The sequence below is a fragment of the Gavialis gangeticus genome, unplaced genomic scaffold, assembly GCF_001723915.1.
Source record: "Gavialis gangeticus isolate Ggan-Ray unplaced genomic scaffold, GavGan_comp1, whole genome shotgun sequence".
NCBI classification, from domain to species: Eukaryota; Metazoa; Chordata; order Crocodylia; family Gavialidae; genus Gavialis; species Gavialis gangeticus.
This window is the reverse complement of record NW_017729032.1, coordinates 162,910,843-162,929,272: the sequence shown is the minus strand read 5'-3', so window position 1 is coordinate 162,929,272 and position 18,430 is coordinate 162,910,843. Positions and strand designations below refer to the sequence as shown.

At 40.6% G+C, this 18,430-nt stretch overlaps 1 protein-coding gene across 1 annotated transcript in view; it reads left to right on the top strand.

Moving 5' to 3' along the window:
* The window catches only part of PRKX (protein kinase, X-linked), a 120,789-nt gene that overhangs the window by 24,926 nt on the left and 77,433 nt on the right, over positions 1-18,430 (top strand). The window lies entirely within an intron of this gene.

The window sequence follows — 18,430 nt, the reverse complement described above, 5'->3', positions numbered from 1 at the left end:
AGGTGCCTCGTCAGGGTCTTCCTGGTGGGAGGGAGGCTGGGCTGTGTTGCACATGGGGCAGATGGCAGCGATGCTGGGAGGGGCTCATTCCCTCCCTCATTTGCCCCCCCCACGTTCCTTCTCTCCCCTTCCACCGCAACAGAATTACCAGCTCGATGCAGCTGTGTCGGAATCGGATCAGTTATCGGCCAATATGCCTCCTTAAAAACCAGCTATTGGTATCAGCCTGCAGAATCTCTATCTGTGCACCCCTACTTGCCAGAGGAGGTGGTGAATGGGCAGGAGAAGATGGATATCATTGTCTCAGCCTGAGCATGTGCCATCTGGACTGGCAGAGGATTCAAAGATCCTATGTAAAGAGTATTATCAAGACAATAAAATGAAACATAACAGACTTTATTTTTACCAAAAAACAGAGTGCAAAGTAAAATGAGGCAAGGTGGCTTTGTGTTGCATGTTTTTTTTTTAAGAAAAGAAACTAATGCAGGTGGAGGCTTTTCTTAAAGCTGGTCAGTGTGATGACATTCTTTTTTTAATTGGGGTACTCCATTTCACTGCACACAGAACAGAAAAATAAGTTAACATATTGGGGTGAATGAAGTTCATGAAGTAAGATGTTTTACTGACTAGGCTAGTTTTCACAAGCTTCAGGCTAGTAGGAATGTTCAGACTTGTACCGGTCACAACCAGTACTGTGGGGGAAACTGTGGGTTTTTGGTTGGCTTTTTTTTTTTTTTTAAATTATGCTTTATCTGAAAATAAAAGCAAGTTTTATTTATACACTAATACCCAGATGCTTGGAATGTTTCCAGTTTGTGTCCTGTAGTTGTAATCTATAGATAAATTATTTCTGACTTTTTGGTAGTGTAAGAGTGAGGATTTCTGCACATTTGAGTATCAGCCATCTGTACAGGAAGAGAAAAATACCTGGCATTTAGTTAGAACAGCTGGCGTCAGAAGCCAAGATATCATTAACCTGTCCTATAACAGACTTGGGGTGCATATAAGTAGGATATTTAGATGCTTTAACTGAGTTTAGGGCCATCTAAATGGCTTGGCGTGCAAGCATTCACAACTGATCTAAAGTTAGTTTTCATCAGATGAGGCTAATTCTAGATTGGCATGGATTAACTTGACCTAAAATGGGTTAACTCCAACCTAAAGGATGCTTGCACCTGTCCCCAGCGGATCCCTGGGGTTTGGAAAGCCCAGCCACTCTCCACAGCCCCAGGGCTATGCTGTTTTTACCCTTGGATGCACCAGCCACCCCTGTAAACCCACTGGCTCCCCTTCTCCCCTCCTTCCATTACTTGCCTCCAGTTGCCTGCACCTCCTGTCAATGGGCAAATGCTTGCACAAGGTAATCCTGACTCAGATTTAGGTGACTTGAACTAAGCCACCTAAACATGAGCCGGGTCCCATAAACGCTTGTACACAGCCTTAGATGTTTGAATTGATTTTTCTAATTTTTGTTTTTTGTACATAAATGGGAGAAAATTTTCTCTGAGTTCTGTTGTTATTCCATTTTTTTCCAAACTGCTTTTAAGACTGAAATATTTCCTGGAATAAGATAACTGAACAGTGATGTAATCAAGGGAATGTTAGTATCCACCCTTTCTGAGTGCTGATCATAGTTGAGCATTATGCTTCAGAGGTTCTTCTAAGGGACAAAATAGTACTTTTTCTGGTGCCCTTAAGCCTGGATTGGGATAATTTTGTGGTACATGACAACAGAAACTTGTTCCTGTTTTTCAGAGGTTACAGTTAGCCCATAGCAGTGATTCTCAACCTGTTTAGACTTGAGACGCCCCTCCTCAGAAATGCCAGCTCTTAGTTTTCACTTTAATTTTTAACTATAGAAAAATAATAGAGTAATTTTTCTGTTGCAAAGAACTTAGACTGCAACAGGTCAAAATGTTTTTAACCTTCTGGATTTCTTTTTGAAATCTCAGGGTTAGTTTGTGAATCATGTTTGCACACCCAGTAGTTCTAACATTGCGTGGCACCTCATGCCACCTTTGACAGGATCTCTAGGCAATCAAGGGCATCACAATATCCTTGGTTAACAAACACTTGCCTATGGGTTATTTGGTGGCTGGTTTGCAAAAGTGTAGCTGCTCAATAAACTTGTTCTTTGAATCTGCAAGGCAGTATACGGAAGTGTAGTAAAAGGTAGCATCAATAATATCCATTAACGTAAAAACAGAATCTTATTAAATGTTAAATTAGTAAACTGAAAGAAAATTCATTTACATAGGAGTGTCAATCATATGGCCCGCAGGCCAAATCTGGGCCAGGGAACTGTTGTATCTGGGCCACTGGTAGTCCAGTGGGCTATGGGTGCATGTCTTCCACTCTGCTGCAACACACCCCTGGCACTGCTGACTGTCCAGACCCCCATCCCACTGGGAGCTGAGGGTATGCAGCTGTAGTCCCCTTGTGGACACATTCTCCCAGCTCCATGCTGCAAGAATGTGGCTCCATGCAGCCTCATGCCCCTGGACCGATGCTGCCACTTGGCCTGTGCCACCCTAATGTGGCCTCATGGATCCAGTCTGGGGGGAGATCCTGCAGTCCAAATCTAGCCCAGGGTTAGTTTGACACCCCTGAGTTGCACAGAACTATATTTGTGTGTCTAAGTATGAATTGAGTACTTGTTTGGTTGAATTTCTTTCATAAAGAAAAGAGACCTATGCCCCTAGCTAATGACAGGTGTAATTTTCTCAAGCTGCCTTATCTGTGCGTGGCATAGAGAGACCTCTTCATTTTGAAATAATATTTTTGTTTTGGTTTTATGTCCTGTGTTGAGGATGCTATGTAATGTTGACACTTGTTTCCTAGGAGCTCTAATTGAGACTCCAGCTTGCTTTATGAACTTAAGCATCAAAACCTAAAAGCATGTTTCATATTTTGCTCATTTTGTATCTATTTCTCATGTCTTTTCAAAGCAGAGACTAAGTCATGTATCTGGTGTGCTGAATGCTCATCATATATTTGCTGTTGTAAAATGTGTTACTCTCTCATGGTTGTTTGGTTATCTATTAACAACTCTGTCCCTGCTGTTTGAACCAGTAATTTGTCCTAAAACAGGCTTCAATAGAAATTGCTGTTTCTTTATCCATCTCTGTCTCCTAAATGTACCCTCTGTATACTCTTTAGCATACTGTAATATAGTATAGTGTAACATACTATAATGTTTAAATTAGAACTTCATATGTAAAATTGTATCATCGCTTAAGCCGTTTGATGTACTAGTAACAGAAGGTAGTGCAGACTGGTAAAATACGCATATCTGAAAGGGCAAGTCACAGATTGAGTGCCAGGCTATGTGAAATGCATTCTACAAGTCAGAACTAGTTGTAATATTATTTAGTCCAGGGGTAGGCAATGTTTTTTGGCCAGAGTGCTGAAAAAACCACAATGTCTATCTTGTAAGGTGCCGGAGTTCCGGCACGCCACAAAAACAAAACTGGAGCAGAGGGGGTACACGGCAGGATGCACTGCATATTTAATACTATTAATAATCATTAATGTTGCTTTTTTAAAAATTTACAGTAAATAGAGAGCTGGTGTCAGGCAGGGAGCAGGGGCTGCCCCAGGGCTCCAGTACTCGGGCCACAGCAGCACCGGAGGTGGGACCCAGCCAGAACTACGCAGCTCTGCGGGGATGGGGCACAGCCACCCTGTCTATGAAGGGATGCCACCTGGCTGGGGCAGGATGCCTGGCTCAGGGGGCTTCTGCTTGGTCTCTGCGTGTGCCGGGCACAGTGGGAGTGGTAGCTGTGGCCACAGGCTGTTCCCTGGGCTCTGGAAACAGCTGCTGCAGCTGGTGCTCAGGGCCGAGCCAGCTGGAAGCCTGCAGCACAGAGGCTCTGTGCAGTGCCTGCCCTAGCCCTGGCTCCTTGAGGGGAGTTGCGGGTGGGCAAGGCCGGGACCCGGGCGGGCTGAGGCAGCCGCAGTGGCTGTTCCCAGGCTTCAGGGGGTTTCCGTGGCCAGGCCTCTGCACTAGGGACGGCTGTGCCCTGCCTGCACTGTGCCCAGCATGCAGGGAGGTTGATCCCAGAGAGGGAAGCCCCCTGAGTCTGGAGTCCTGCCCTAGCCAGGCAGCATCCTCACGTGCACAGGGTGGCTGCGGCCCATCCCTGAGGAGCTGTGTGGGCCACGCCAGGCCCCACCACGTGTACTGCTGGGCACCCCCACCTGCCTACCCACCACAGCTTGAGCCTGCAGATCCCCAGGGCAGCCCCCAGCTTCCTAAAGGTCCGACCAAGCTGGCTTGCCTGCAGTGCCTCCTCCCACGCCGCCCAGACCCTGTCCCAACCGCCTGGCCCCAGCACTCAGCACCTCAGTGCTGCCCCAGGTGGGACAGGGTGTCTGCCTGCCTGGGCAGCTCCCTCCAGGGGCCAGCCAGGCTGGAGGGTGCAGCCTGGGAGCACGGGACAGGGGCAGTAGAGCACAGACAGCCTCCCTGCCTGTGTTCTTCTGGCTCTGCCCCGGGGCCTGGCGTGGTGCTGTGACTTGTGGCTGCACAGGAGAGCCTGGAGCAGTAACTTTAAAAAAAACAATTTGCGTGCCTCCTGGCATGCCAGGAAAAATGTCTCCGCGTGCCACTAATGGCATGTGTGCCAGGGGTTGCTGATCCCTGATCTAGTCAGTGCCCATCTGAACTGGATGTCTCATTTCCTAATCACTCTCATTTTGCTTTAGACTGAATAGTTGTTTTAACTATATCACAACTGAAGATAGGTGATTAATTTGTGGAAGATATTTTTTTGGGGGGGGGGGGCAGGGTAAGAGAGTAATGAAGTAAGTAACCAGTAGATTTTATAGTCTGAGATATGCATCTTATGTTTAATATATGAGGGGGGTAGCAGCTCTGGTCAGATATCATCTGGCATATTTGCTTGTAGGTTCTCATTGGAAGAAAGTTATCAAATTTAAGCAAAGTCATTTTCAATGCTGGAATAATTGATTTATAAGAGCAAATGACAAGATAAAAGAGTTCTTCTCCACCTGAGTCCTCCCCCCCAGGTTTTTGGTGTTCAAAGAGAATGAAAGTGCCTATGGAATTTTTATCAAAATAATTTATTCTGCACAGAATAAAAATTAGTATTACATTCATTGTAATGTTCTAGGCAATGTGCCATAAAATATTCTCCAAAATACGAGGTGAATATTTTTGTGTCGTCTGGCTATAAAGAGAACCTTGGAAGATAATTATTCCTTGATATATATCTTAGATAATTGTTTTATGAAAATTTATTATTTTGATACTTGTGAGAGAGATTATTGTCATCTGATTATAAACAACACTCCTATTGGGGAGAAATATTTTGGTCAGTCAGCAAAAAAGGACACAGGAGAGAGGGGGAGAGAATTCCTCAGGATAGTGTTCACTTTGGCTAAATTCCCAAAGCACTTAAATGCTACAGCTTGAAAAACCTGCAGGTGCTTGGACTCTCGATTGCAGCCTTAGATAGGGAGCCTGGTCACCTAGAGACAAAATCTTGGGAATCTCTCATGTTGGTTACAGCTCTGCCTACTAGGCTACAGAGATGTGATCTCTCCCCCAAGCCAGGGAATCTTGCACCTGGAAGGATGGAGGATGCCCAAGCCCTTCCAGGCTAGAGGGTATCTGGGGCGGGGAGATGAATCTGGGTCTGATTTAGGCTGAAGAGAGCTTTGAACCTGGGCCTCCCATTTCCTGGGTGACTGCCTTAATTGTTAGACTGTTGTATAAAAGGTGGGCGACCCATATAGCTGAATTAAAAAGAACAAAATGAAAGCAAACGTGCCAGCATTTTGTGAGGGGCCCAGTCCTGTGGGTGAGTAACCTAATATTCTTAGAGCTTAGATCAGTGGTGTTCAACCTTTTTGCCCAGCAGGCTGGATGGCTGATGCCCGGTCTGTCTGTGGTCTGGATCTGGCCTGTGGTCCTAATCAGCACCTGGAGGGATAGCAGCAAGGCCTCATCCAGCCGCATGAGGGAAGGGGGCTTGGCTTGACCCCGGGCTGGCCCCACAGAGGGGGAGGGGTTGGAGTTGTGGCCTCGTCCCAATCCAGGCACTGAAGGCTTGGGAAATTGGCAGACGTGGAGGTGTGGCAGATATTAATTGTCACTGTTCTTCCGCCGCCAAATTTCCTGACTGTGGGGCGCGTCATGGGATGGATGTCATGGCTCTGTGAGCCACACTTGGCCTGCAGGCTAGAAGTTGAGCATTCCTGGTTTAGATGAATAGCAGATAGATGAATTTGTGGATTTCCAGGAACTTGATCAGCATTGAATAGGTTCATACACTGTATAAGTGCCACATGGGCATCTTGGAAGTGGGTTAAGATAGGTTGATTTACTGGCACGATATGGTGATGCTGTCTAAAATTTGTAGTCAAGAGACTGTAATCCATTTGTACAACATCTGTCCACCAAAAATTGAAGAAAAACAAATGTGGACTTATAGCTCTTGCAGGTTTTGAGAGAAGAGATGGCACTAATGCATCCATCTCTAAAACCATCAGTCTTTTGGGCCTGAAGCAATGGCCTGCACAATGGTCGTCTTGTTCCTGGCCATCTTCTGCTGCTTGATAATGACAGTACTTGCTCATGGTGTCTTATACTGCCTCTTCCATCTCTTGTTAAAGAGAATCTCTTTGGCTTTTGGTCTTTGTATTATTATTAATATACCATACTTCTGACACCCCCCCCCGCCTAATTCTAGCTTAACCTACTTGCTGTAGCAGAGAAACAAGTTGTGAGTTGATGCCAGTAGTTCTGTGGATTAAACTGTAGAAAAACTTCCTAGGAATTGTAAAAATCTTCCTAGGGATTACTGTTTCAGCAACAAAAACAACATAAATCCAGAAAAAGCTTTCAGACACATTTTGCTGTTTCTACTGTCTGAAATGTGTTTATAGTACTAAAAGCTATGCTAGGACAGTATTCTGTGCAACACAGTATTTTAAAAAAAAATTCTTCCTTTCCATATAGGAACATACTGATAATATTACATACTGTTCCAGCTATGTAAATGGACGTCTTACAAAAGATTTTCCTTGTTACATTATATTAATTTGCCTGGCAAGTGAAGTTGATCAGCTTCTTTTATTAGTATGTCAAGCATATTCTTTTGAAACTACGACCTATGGCACTTTTCTGCTTTTGAAAAAATGTTCAAGAAAAATCGGTAACCTGAACATGTATAAACCACATTCTGCAGTACCTTGTTACCTTATTCGTTAACTTTTTTTTAAACCTATGAGATTCTTAGGCTCGAATATGTAATGATAACACTTAAGACAAAACTCCAGTAATTTTAATTATTGAGTTCTGTAATTGTATGTATCACAGTAAGGTCAAAACTGACTATGTGTAGGATTCTTTACTGCAGTTGCAGTTATACCTCATAATTTTTGAAAGCTGTCTGAAGTTATCAATAATGCATATGTTTGTGAAATTTAACTATTTGCCATGGAAGGATAGAAATCTTGTATCAATGCCTTCAGGAGAAATTGTTCAGGTGGGATTTTCACTGTTGGCCTAAGTCAGTAGAATTTAGCATGTGCATACAATGCACATTTTGAAAACCTACATATTCTCAAGTATTGATCTTTTATTGTTTTATTTTATTTTTAATTTGACAGTGTCACATTCTTCTTAGTCCTATCATTAGTTCATTTCCATAGATTTTGATCTTTGATCATTAAAAGTTTTGGATTTAGCCCTGTTGTGTTCAGTAAAATTCTGATTCTTTTATCACTTACATATGTGATAAACTTTAAGCATTTGCTTCTGTGTATCCAGGATGGAGTCTTAATCCTTTCCACAGTTGCATGTCGAAGACTACTAAAATTCTGGGTAATGGTTAATACTAAACCTTTTCATACCAAACCTCTCTTCTTCCTTGAGTATTTGAAGCATTTGGGTGGGAAGTGTAAAATTTCAAGTATAGTTAAATGAGACCAAAGTGTCTTGGATCTCTTTATCCAGGGACTTGAGTGTTCTTCAGTATGTTTATTTTTTTTAAAAATTGTACTTTAGAAACACGTAAGTGCCAAAGCTTTAATCAAGTAGTTAATAGGTAATCTGTACCAAAATTATTTCTCAATAAATGCTTTTTTTGCACCATAAAAATTCCCACCACTGATCTTTTTCCTTTTTTAATAACTTATTAGCTGAAGATGAAAATGAGAGTTAATTGAAAGAACTGTATTACAAGAGGTACCCATCCCTTGAAGGCTTCTGTGTAATGCTGGTGAAGAAGGAAATCAGTCAGGTCCAAACAATGCAACTTTTATTGCTTTCCTCCAGCAATAATAAACCTTTGTACCTCAGTAAAATTTTTGTTTGCTTTTTCAAAAGGACATGGTCAAGGATATTAGTCCAAATACTTTCTTTGCCAAACATCTTAATGCAGGAATGATTTGCATCAGGTAGTTTCTTTTTGAAAAACAATGGGGAAAATAACCTGGAAGTGTTGATAATTAGTTTTTAAAAGACTTCTATGTTTTTCTGTGAGCAATATCTATATGCTATGTAGATAAAAGATTCTACATGATTTATTTACCTTACTGTTGGAATAAGTTTTCCTTCTGTTCTTCCATTTTCTGTCCTTCCTTCCTCTTGCAATTGTTTGTAATTTATTTCAGCTTTATTTTTCCCCCCTAAAGGACTAGAAAAATAGAAAATAAAGTTTGAGTGGTTGCTCTTTGTCTCTTCCCCCCCCCCCTCCCAGATTTAAGTGTAGCTGGGGCCAAAGTACTTGAGAAATGTCCCCTGTAAAATGGGAAGAAGTATAATTCGTTGTGTTGTACAGCAAGTTATAAAACTTAATTTTTTTAAAAAGTAACAGAATAGTTGTATGTACAGCAGAAGAAGACTTGCTCATGGTAATTAATGTACTTACTATCTCCAGATTAGATTGTTCCTACATACCTGCCTAGATTTAAAGATATGTGGGAAGGGGGGAGAGAGTGATCAGAAACCAATTTAAGTGATCAGAAACTCATTTAAACCTGTAACAGAACAGATGTTCAGCACACATAAACCAGTTCAGAAATGGCTGAAACTGGTTTGAGATAAGCCTGGTTGAATGTAGTATCAGACTTAACTAGTTTGGCTCAAACTGGTTTATGCAGCGTCTGTCCCAGACCCCTTCCTGGGTTAACTTAAACCAGAGTCGCCCAGCATCCTAGATGTTTTGTAGCCCTGGGTGAGGCTCTCTGCTTCAGAGAGCTGGGCTAGCCCCTCCCCTCTGCTCCCTGGCTGGAGCTCTGGCAGAGATTGCAAGTACAGTAGCGTCTGCCTGGCTTCCCCCTGCCTCTCCACCCCCCCACCACTCCCTGCTCAGGCTGGGATTCGCCCCTCCCCTTTGCCACAGCATGGACCATAACCAGCATGTGGTATGCTAGCATTAGGATCGTCAGCTGGGGGTACGTGTACCCCCAAGGGTACTTTGAAAGGTCCTAGGAGGGTATGAGGCGGCGGATGGGATGGAGTGCTGCTACCCTGTGCCGTTGCCTCACAGGAACAGGGCTGTAAAGACATCATATAGCTGCTGCTCACTACCCCCCTGCTCTGTGTCTGGCCGCTCACCACCCCCCTCCCCTCCCAGGGTACACTTATTAAAAAAGATTGAAAGCTCCTTGCTAGCTAATGCTGAGAGGTGTCTGTGTAAAGCAGGCTGGACAATGTCTGCTTATGGCTTTTTGGAGCTAAGAGAAGAGCTTGAACTGATGACAGGCTTTTGTTTTCTTGATGGGCTGATAAACACTGTGTAATTCCCTTCTGTGTAAGTAAATGCTGTGTAATTCCCTGATGGCTCCACTGTTGGTCAGGAGCTGCGAAGGCGGGGTGGGGAACCCCTCGCCTAATCAGAGCATCATGCTGGGGCCTGGCCAGGCCCCTCTTCAGCTTAGCACTGTGGAAGGGAAGGGGGGGGCTGCTCTCGCATCCCCCAGATTCTAGCCTGAGCCACTGCAGGCAAGTGCAGTCCAGAGGGGATGTCTTTTCAGTTGCAGACTGGTTCAGCCTAGCCAGGTTTAGATTAGCCTGCAGAGATTGAATCAATTCAGGCTTAGGCTTTTTGAATATCTGTACCTAGCCTTTGAGAATAATCGAAACCGAGTGAATTAGGCAACACATCTTTCTTAACAGCAGCTCACAAACTTTAGAGCATCGCTCAAAAAAACCCCAAAATGGGAAGGATCATTTTTGGGGGGTCATGGTCAAAAAGACAGCATTTCTGGTATAGCGTTATTAAGAGAACTTTGAACAAAAGAGAGCTTTGTAACACAAACATTTGTGGACTGATTTCACCCAGAGTAGGATCAAGAATAATCTAATCTCTTTAGACCTCTTGCTGCTTGCACACATTTTGCTGTTTTGTGTGTCCCCATGCATATGTGTGAATCGTAGTATACATTGTTTAAATTCTTTGTAGACAGACACATTAAAGTACATACAAAAATACTAGTGAACCCAAGATGCTTTTAAAATGAAAAGTGAAAGTGTCTGGCTTTATTTGAAGGAAGATGTATTCAACTGATAGTATAACACCGTGCATTAAAAATAGACAAATAAGACTCAAATACAATGAATGAGTTTCTCCTGGAGTACAAAATCCATTTAAAAATGGAGCTTGGATATGTCAAATTTGTCTAAAGGGTCTTGACGTCCAACTAATCGGAAAAAAGCAACCCACATCAAATCATCTGTTTCTGGGGGAAAACAAAACCCTTATTGTATGGCTGACTGCAAGAAATTCTTGAGCAAACTCAAAAAAATATTAATATTAAAGTAGTTCTGTGGAGCCTAATTGAATGAAATTTTATGTTGTGGATTTAACAGAACTCTTCAAAAACCAGAGGGAGTCCAAAGAGTACATTTTTAAATTTGCTTTTTCTTCTTTTCTAACTAAATTATATTCTATGCTCTTTGAATATTATTTTAACTTGAAACACCTAATTATTGGACTGTCAGTCTCACAGGCACCAGTCTTTTTTTTTTTTTTTTTCTTTCTTTAGTTTACTATGTTAAATATTCCTTGGTTCTAAAGTATAGCAGGCTCTGTTAGTCTTTTAGTGTCCGTGTTGTCTTAAGATCAAACACCAGGTTTTTATTGTTTGTTTGTTGGCAACATTTTAAAATATATTGTTTCTACAGTGACCTTTTAATTCAATTACAGTAGTTCAGACCTGATTTGTTAGGTTAAAGTAGTAAAGGTTTACTAATTATATTTATGAAAGTGTTTAACTGTAGTTATTTCTACAAGATTTTGTGGTTATAATGTTTATGTACAGTTGCTCCCTACAAAATTTTTACATGTAATGTTTAAATGGCAAAAGAAAGAGTAATAAAAGGTTTCTGGGCATTTCATTTTCATTGTGGAAGAGAAGTTTCTTAAAAACAGTTTGTAGTGTATTTAATCTTTCATTCCAAGCAGAAGGGCAGAAAAGTAGAACCTTTATCTCATTTTGAAATGTTTTTAATTCAATGTGGGTACATGTTGTAGAATCTGGGTTCTTATACAATTTACTATAAAAATCAAGTACATGTTTTAAATTCTACATAGGGCTAAAAATGATGGACATTAAAAGAAAATAGTGTTTCTGAAAGCAGACTGGTAAATTTTCTCCTTTGTTCTTACCATATCATATCTCTAGGAGAGTGAAAAGCACAAAACCAGGTATTCACAGATACATTTAAAAGGACATTTGAACCAATCCTAAGGCTGGAGGAAGTATTACTTTTTAGGGTGTCTTATAGAAAACCCAGCAAGTCAAAAGTAAAAAACTAATTGTCTAGAATTACAAAGGACCTTCCTATGTGGGTATGGGGGAGATCCAGGGGAGGAGAGTTGGGGAGACTTCACTGCTTGTTTTCCCCCTTCCTCCCCATCCCCCCTACCTGGAAATGTTTTTTTTTCTCTTGGCCTTGGGGAGTAGAGATAAGAGAAGTGGCTTCAAACTGAAGCAGAGGAAATTTAGCTTGGAGATTAAAAGAAGCTTTCAGACTATGAGGGTGGTCAAGCATTAGAACAGTTTATGTAGAGATGTTGTGGTCTCTTTCAGGGCATTTTCAGGAGTAGGTGAGACAGACTTGGCTGGGATGGTTTAATCAGGGATGATCCTGGCTTGAACAGGGGGGTGGGCTAGATAACCTTGTTAGGTCACTTCCAGCATCACTTTTCTGTGATTGTATCTTGTGCCTGAGTACCCTCAGAGTTAGAATTTTTTTCCTAATCTTCAGCCAAAATTTCCTCTTAAATTTTCTCTTTTGCAGTTTGAGGCCATTGCTTCTAGTCCTGTTCTCTACTGCCCTTCAGGTGGTTGAAGGCTGTTATTAAATCCACCTTTAGTCTTCACTTCTCCAGATTAAATAACCCTAGCTCTTTCAGCCTTTCCTCATAAATCATACTTCCCAGGCCTCCTAATCTCTTCTGTCACTTTCTACTGGATTCTTTCTAATCTGTCCATACCTTTCTTGTGTTGGGCCCAAAAGTGAACACAGTTCTCCAAGTGAGGTCTTACCAGTGTTGAACAGAGGGGAAGAACCACTTCGATTTGCAAGAGATACTGCTGTTAATTCACTCCTGTTCACTGCTGGCTTTTTTTTTGGCAGCAAGAACATGCAGTTGGCTCATTTAGTTTATAGTCTGCTGTAATCCCCAGATCTTTCTCTGCAGTACCTATCCTAGCCAGTCATTCTCCAATCTGTGTTTGTGCATGCACTTATTCTGTCTCAAGTGCAGGACTTTGCACTTGTCCTGGATGAATACCATATGATTGATTGCGGAGAATTTCTCCAGTCTATACATGTCATTTTGGATAGTAGCCCTACCCTCCAGAGTATCTGCAGCTCCTCACAACTTGGTGTTGTCCACAGATTTACTAAGCATGCAGTTAATCCCAACATCCAAATCATTAATTAAAACACTAAACAATCCTGGGCCCAGGACAGACCCCTGAGGAACCCTGCTTGATACCTCCTTGCAAATAGACACTGAGCCATTTATGTCTACTCATTGAATACAATGATCCTAGTTCTCTAGGTACTTCACAGTGGATTCTTAGAGGACCTGTTCCATGATCTTCCCATGTATCAAGGTCAGAGTTACTGGTCTGCAGTCCTCTACATTCTTCTCTTTCTTAAAGATGTGCACTGTTTGCCCTTTTCCAGTTGTCTGGGACCTCACCCAACCTCTGCAAAATTCTCAGGGAGGATAGCCAGTGGCTCTGAAATTACCACAGCCAGTTCCATCAGTACCCTCTAGTGCATGCCATCTGGCCCTGCTGACTTGAAAACCTCTAGCTTCTGTAAGTAATTCCTAACCTGTTGTGTCCTTACTCTAAGCTGATCCAACCAGCTATATATCCATTTTACAGCACTCACATCTAGTCTGTATTTCCTTAGCTTAGTAATGAGTGTCATGGGAGAAGAGTCTTGAAGAAAAGTCAGATCCATTCACATCAGACTAAAAGCTAGTGCAGGAAGTAAAAGGCAAAATTGCAGAAGAAAATATCTTTTATTTACATCTTCTTAAGAAATCTAATTTTAATACAGTGTCAGTTTGCTTCAGAAACTGTTGTGTTAAAGTAAAAAGAAGTAAAGTTACTTGAAATCAGATTTTACTTTAAATCTCATATTACTTTTTTGAGACTAGCCTTCCTTCATACAAGTATTTTTGAAAGCTTATAATGCAAGTATCTCACCTTAAAACAGGTGTTCAGGTAATTCCTTTTCACTGCAAATGTTTTCTCCCCCTTTCCTGCCTAGATTTGAAACATTCCAGGCAAGTTTCTTAAGATGAAGAACATTTTAATATATCTTGGAAGTGTGTATTTTATACTTGGTTTCTGAGGTTAGCTTGACATTAAAATTGGACTGCTGTTTTGCACTTAGACATTTCTGTTAGTGAAATAACTAATTACTGCACTGGAATGCCAACAATAAGAATTTGAATGGCAGATAATTCTTAGGCAAACGATGAGTAAGCGTTCCATACATCTCTGAGTGGAATATATAAGCTAGGAAAGAAATATTTGTATTATCATCAAGTGTTGTAACACAGTTGTAGAGATTTTTGGTCCATTGAGTTTGTTGTTTAATTTCAGACATGATGCAACAAGTTAGTTACTATAATGGTTGGCTGTTGTTACATCATGGGCCTCATAAAGGTCCTTCTGAACAGTTTTTTGGGGGCTACTAAGAGTCTCTCAGACTGTGCTGTTAAGCTTTGTTAGTTTTAGTATATATTCTAGCATTGTTTCTTTTCTTGGTCTCTTAGGGTGGGTCTGTTACACCATTTAGAGTCAACACTGAGGCTACAAACACATTTAATTTATCTTGGCATAACCCATTTTATCCTGGGACAAGGTGTAGTCATTCAGACTTCCATGTCTGTTGTCTGGAGATAAATTCTGAAAAGATTCATGGGAGAAGTAGTGCTAACAGTTTATTGGGGCATTGCAAAGGACATCTGAGGATTATACCAGGATTGCATCACTGAATCAGTGGCAGAAAAGCAACAGTGCATTCAGCCACTACCTAGATCCTGATTAGAAGGACAACATGTGAGTATATGCCAATCTTGAGATATTTTAGTTCCAGAACAAACAGACACTTCTTCAGGGACAAATGCAGTGCCTGTTTCTAGCCTGAGTCCCCCCTTAACCATCCTGAATCATGTAGGCTGTTCATCCCTGTTTGTCACCTTTCCAAATATAGAAGAGGAGACAAGTAATGAGCAGACAGATTAATAAAAGGGCTCTGCTTGAGCTCTTCTGGGAATTACTCTGCCCGCTTCTTGTTTTTCTTCTGTGCTTGGCTTTGTTTACAGGCAGTGCTGATAGAAAATAGAGTACAGAAAAGCCAGTAATCGGGTACTGGCATAATTCCTGTGTTCAGGTGATTATTAAAGACATTTTAGGTTTGGGTAGGAGAGCTTGATCTCAGGTGCTGATGCCAGCAGAACTTCTAGGGGTAATAGATGGTTACCAAGAGCTGATTGTAAGGTTTACTGCAGAAGATGGTGGGCCTGGGAAGAGATTAAGAAGCAGTATGGCCATATACTCTGGCACAGTTCCTCAACATAAACTTTGCCTGTTATCCTCTTTGTCCATCTCTTCTTTCCTAAAACTGCTGGTAAGATCTTCCTCCCTCTGAAATGATTCTGACACCGATTAAAACAAAGCACTCCTAATTTTAGCATATGCTTGTTCAGTACTCTACCATTATGAGTAGTTTACAATTTCCTTTTTTAGGGAGATGCAATAGTAGGAATACATATTACACAGACTTTGCAAAAAGATATTCTTAATTAATTACCTTTCACTTCAGACAGCACATGAGAGATACAGATGTAGACAAACCAATAAAACACCTATATTTCTTTTGTTGTCTTGGCTCTCTCACTACTCTGAACATTTTTGAGTTTAACTCGGAGTCCTCTGTGGTATCCAGAATCTCCCCCATTCCCCTTAAAAACAAAAATTAAATTTAATGGATGTTTGAGCAGGAGGATCTTTGTCTCCATAAGAGTAGTTCCTATGGCCTTGAAAGGGTGGAAAAGTAGAACAGTTAGCCCTAGTTTGTTGAAAAAGGTGCAGGCAAACTGGGCTGAGAGAAGTTTTAATGTAAAAATAAACAGCTCTGTGAAACTTTCTTCAAACTGTATATAGGTTTTGGGCTTTGAGATTTTTTTCCTTCTAAAAATAGATCAGCTTGAGTGCGTATGAATGTGGTTCTGGAATTGTTTACATGAGATCAACCTGGTTTAAGTCAGTTTATGCTCAAGGTTTATCTAAAGTACAGTAATGCATTCATGCATTGCCTTTAGGGGAGTAATGAGAAATGTAAACTTTGTTAAACACAAAGGAGAGCTAATGGAGTGATTCAGAAGCTATTTTTTTCAGTGTTCTGTATGTTATAGACATATAAGCCTCTGAGCGTGTCTACACAAGATGCTTCAAGTGTAGTAGACTAATTCTACCGTGCATTAGCACAATAGGCAAAACTTGTCCTAATGCACAGTAGAATTAATCTACTGTGCATTAGTGTCACAAAAAAGTGTGCACCAGTGTAGTGTTGATTACGGCACATTAAGTTTAGTGCCTCTAATTATAGGTACTAAATGTAATGCACCGTAATTATGGTACATTAATGAACATGTAGACGTACCCTGTGATGTAGTTATTTTAAATGCCTTTAACTTGTGAAGATGCACTTCTTTCCTTTGAAGAACAATTTTAGCTTGGTTTCAGTGGTGAATCTTATGTAATATAACATAAATATTTGTGTTCTTAGGGTTGAATTGTATTTCTCTGTACATCTACGTAGCAGGTTACATGGCTGTTTTTGGCCGCTCCTTTACTCTTTGGACATGCAAGTCTGTACAGTTAGATTAGGGGTAGTCTGTATGTATATACAGCATATAGCCAAGCTATATATGTACCTCAGTGGAAAACTTGGGAATTACAAATTCACTGTGCTGGGAAGTAGGAGGTGCAGATTCAAACCTTCTTTTGGTGAGGTATGGCCTAGAATGTGAGTTTCTGTCTTTGGTAAGTGTCTAACCATTTAACCATTGAGGCTAAAACATAGTAGGGCCCACCTCTTTCCCAACACTCGCTAGTCCTGGGATTTTGATTGCTTACATTTTCAGGAATGAGACACCGGTGCACATACGTAACAGGCATGTGCATGTAGCTGCTTGTGTGTGGCCTATGTACAGCCTACTTCACATACACAAGTCTTGTATTCATTTGTGTGTTGGTGGTGCAGAGGAAAGAGCTTCTACCTGCATTAAAAGGCATTCTGACACTTAGAAAACTAACAATTGGATACATAAAGGGAATTCCACCCTTAATTTGTTACATAAAAAAATTAAAAACCTACAAGCTATAACATTATAGGTGGATATCTAATGAAAGGAAAAATCCTAAGCCATATAGACTTTAAAAATATTTTAGTAGAGCTGAGGAAAGATTTCTTTTCCACTGAAGACTTCTTTGACTGCAAGTGACTTTTTGACTTGCTTAGTAATGCTTCTGGATTTTGGACAACTTGAATATTTTGTTCCAAATATATATATGTGTGAAAGGTGGAGGATCAGTTCTTTTGTGGTCAGACCTCTCTCGTGAGCTCTTCCAGTTTCCCTTTCCTCCTACCCCACTTAAGCCACTTGGAACTACAAGTGTTCTGTTGAGGGTAGAAACAAAACCAGAAACTAGCAGGACAGAGAAGGTCCTACTGGTCATTTATTGTGGCTTCGGGCATCTCTACATGAAAACAATAAAATGCTTGAAGATCTTACCCTAGGATAGCTACATTTTAAAAACTGACCTATGTCTTTTGCGGTTGTTGTTGTTATTTCTGTTTTGATTTAACTTTTATTTTGTAACTTTTTTGGGCTTTCCCTGCATTTTTGGGATAAACTCAAAGAAAGTTGAGTCTTGGATCATTCTCATTTACATTTTACCTAATATTGATGATTATAAAAAAAAAATCTATTTGACCGTTATCTGACAATATTTGATCACAGTCGTTTGACTGTGTGTGTGGATGTGTGGGTTCTTTTTTGGGACTGGTCAGATACTCATCCCTAGTTTTACATTCCCTTAATTTGTTCAGAAAGTTCTAGGAAACGTATTTTTTTTTCTGGTAGAAACAGATTATTGTTCACTGATGGTTTGAATTTTGCCCCTTTTGAAGTGTATTTGTACTTCTAGTCCTGGAAAATCTAGAATTTGTCTTCAAACATAACAGAAACATTCTTTCCTCTCACCAGTGTGTTACTGCCTACTTCATTTTGAGGGCCTTTGCTTACAGGTAATCATGTCTATCATTTTGATGGGGAAAGTGTGCTAATTAAACAAACAAAGTCTTCCAAGAATAACTGTTCTCAATGAAATACCATTTTTATGATGTGCATACTTTATTGATTCTAAAAATGTGAGACTAACATGCAGTAACCAAGCAACATACAGTCATAGTCATTAACCTTCCAACGTAATAATAATGCTTCAGAGTAAATTTCCCAAAGTTCATCAAGATATAGTACATGGGACCACCAGAATTGCTCTGATCGGACTAAATATAGCATTTTATATAGCATTTTAATTATAGTTGCTACAGATCTTAAAAAGGCATAATAATCAAAGTGAACATGTGGACAGGACCAGAGTCCATTATTTCAAGGTGATCATAAAGAAGCATTTTAAACTCTATTAAAATACTTATTTAAAAAAACTAAAATTATATTAAATACTTTAATGAAATGCTAAATCTAAAATCCAAAAAATATTTTTTTTTTAATTACTAAAAACAACTTTATATACTTAAAAAGTATGTTGTACTGAAGCCAAGTCAAGTGTTTGGACACTGAGGTGCTGAGAGGGAAGGCTAATGTGATTTTTTTTTTTTTTTTTTTTTTTT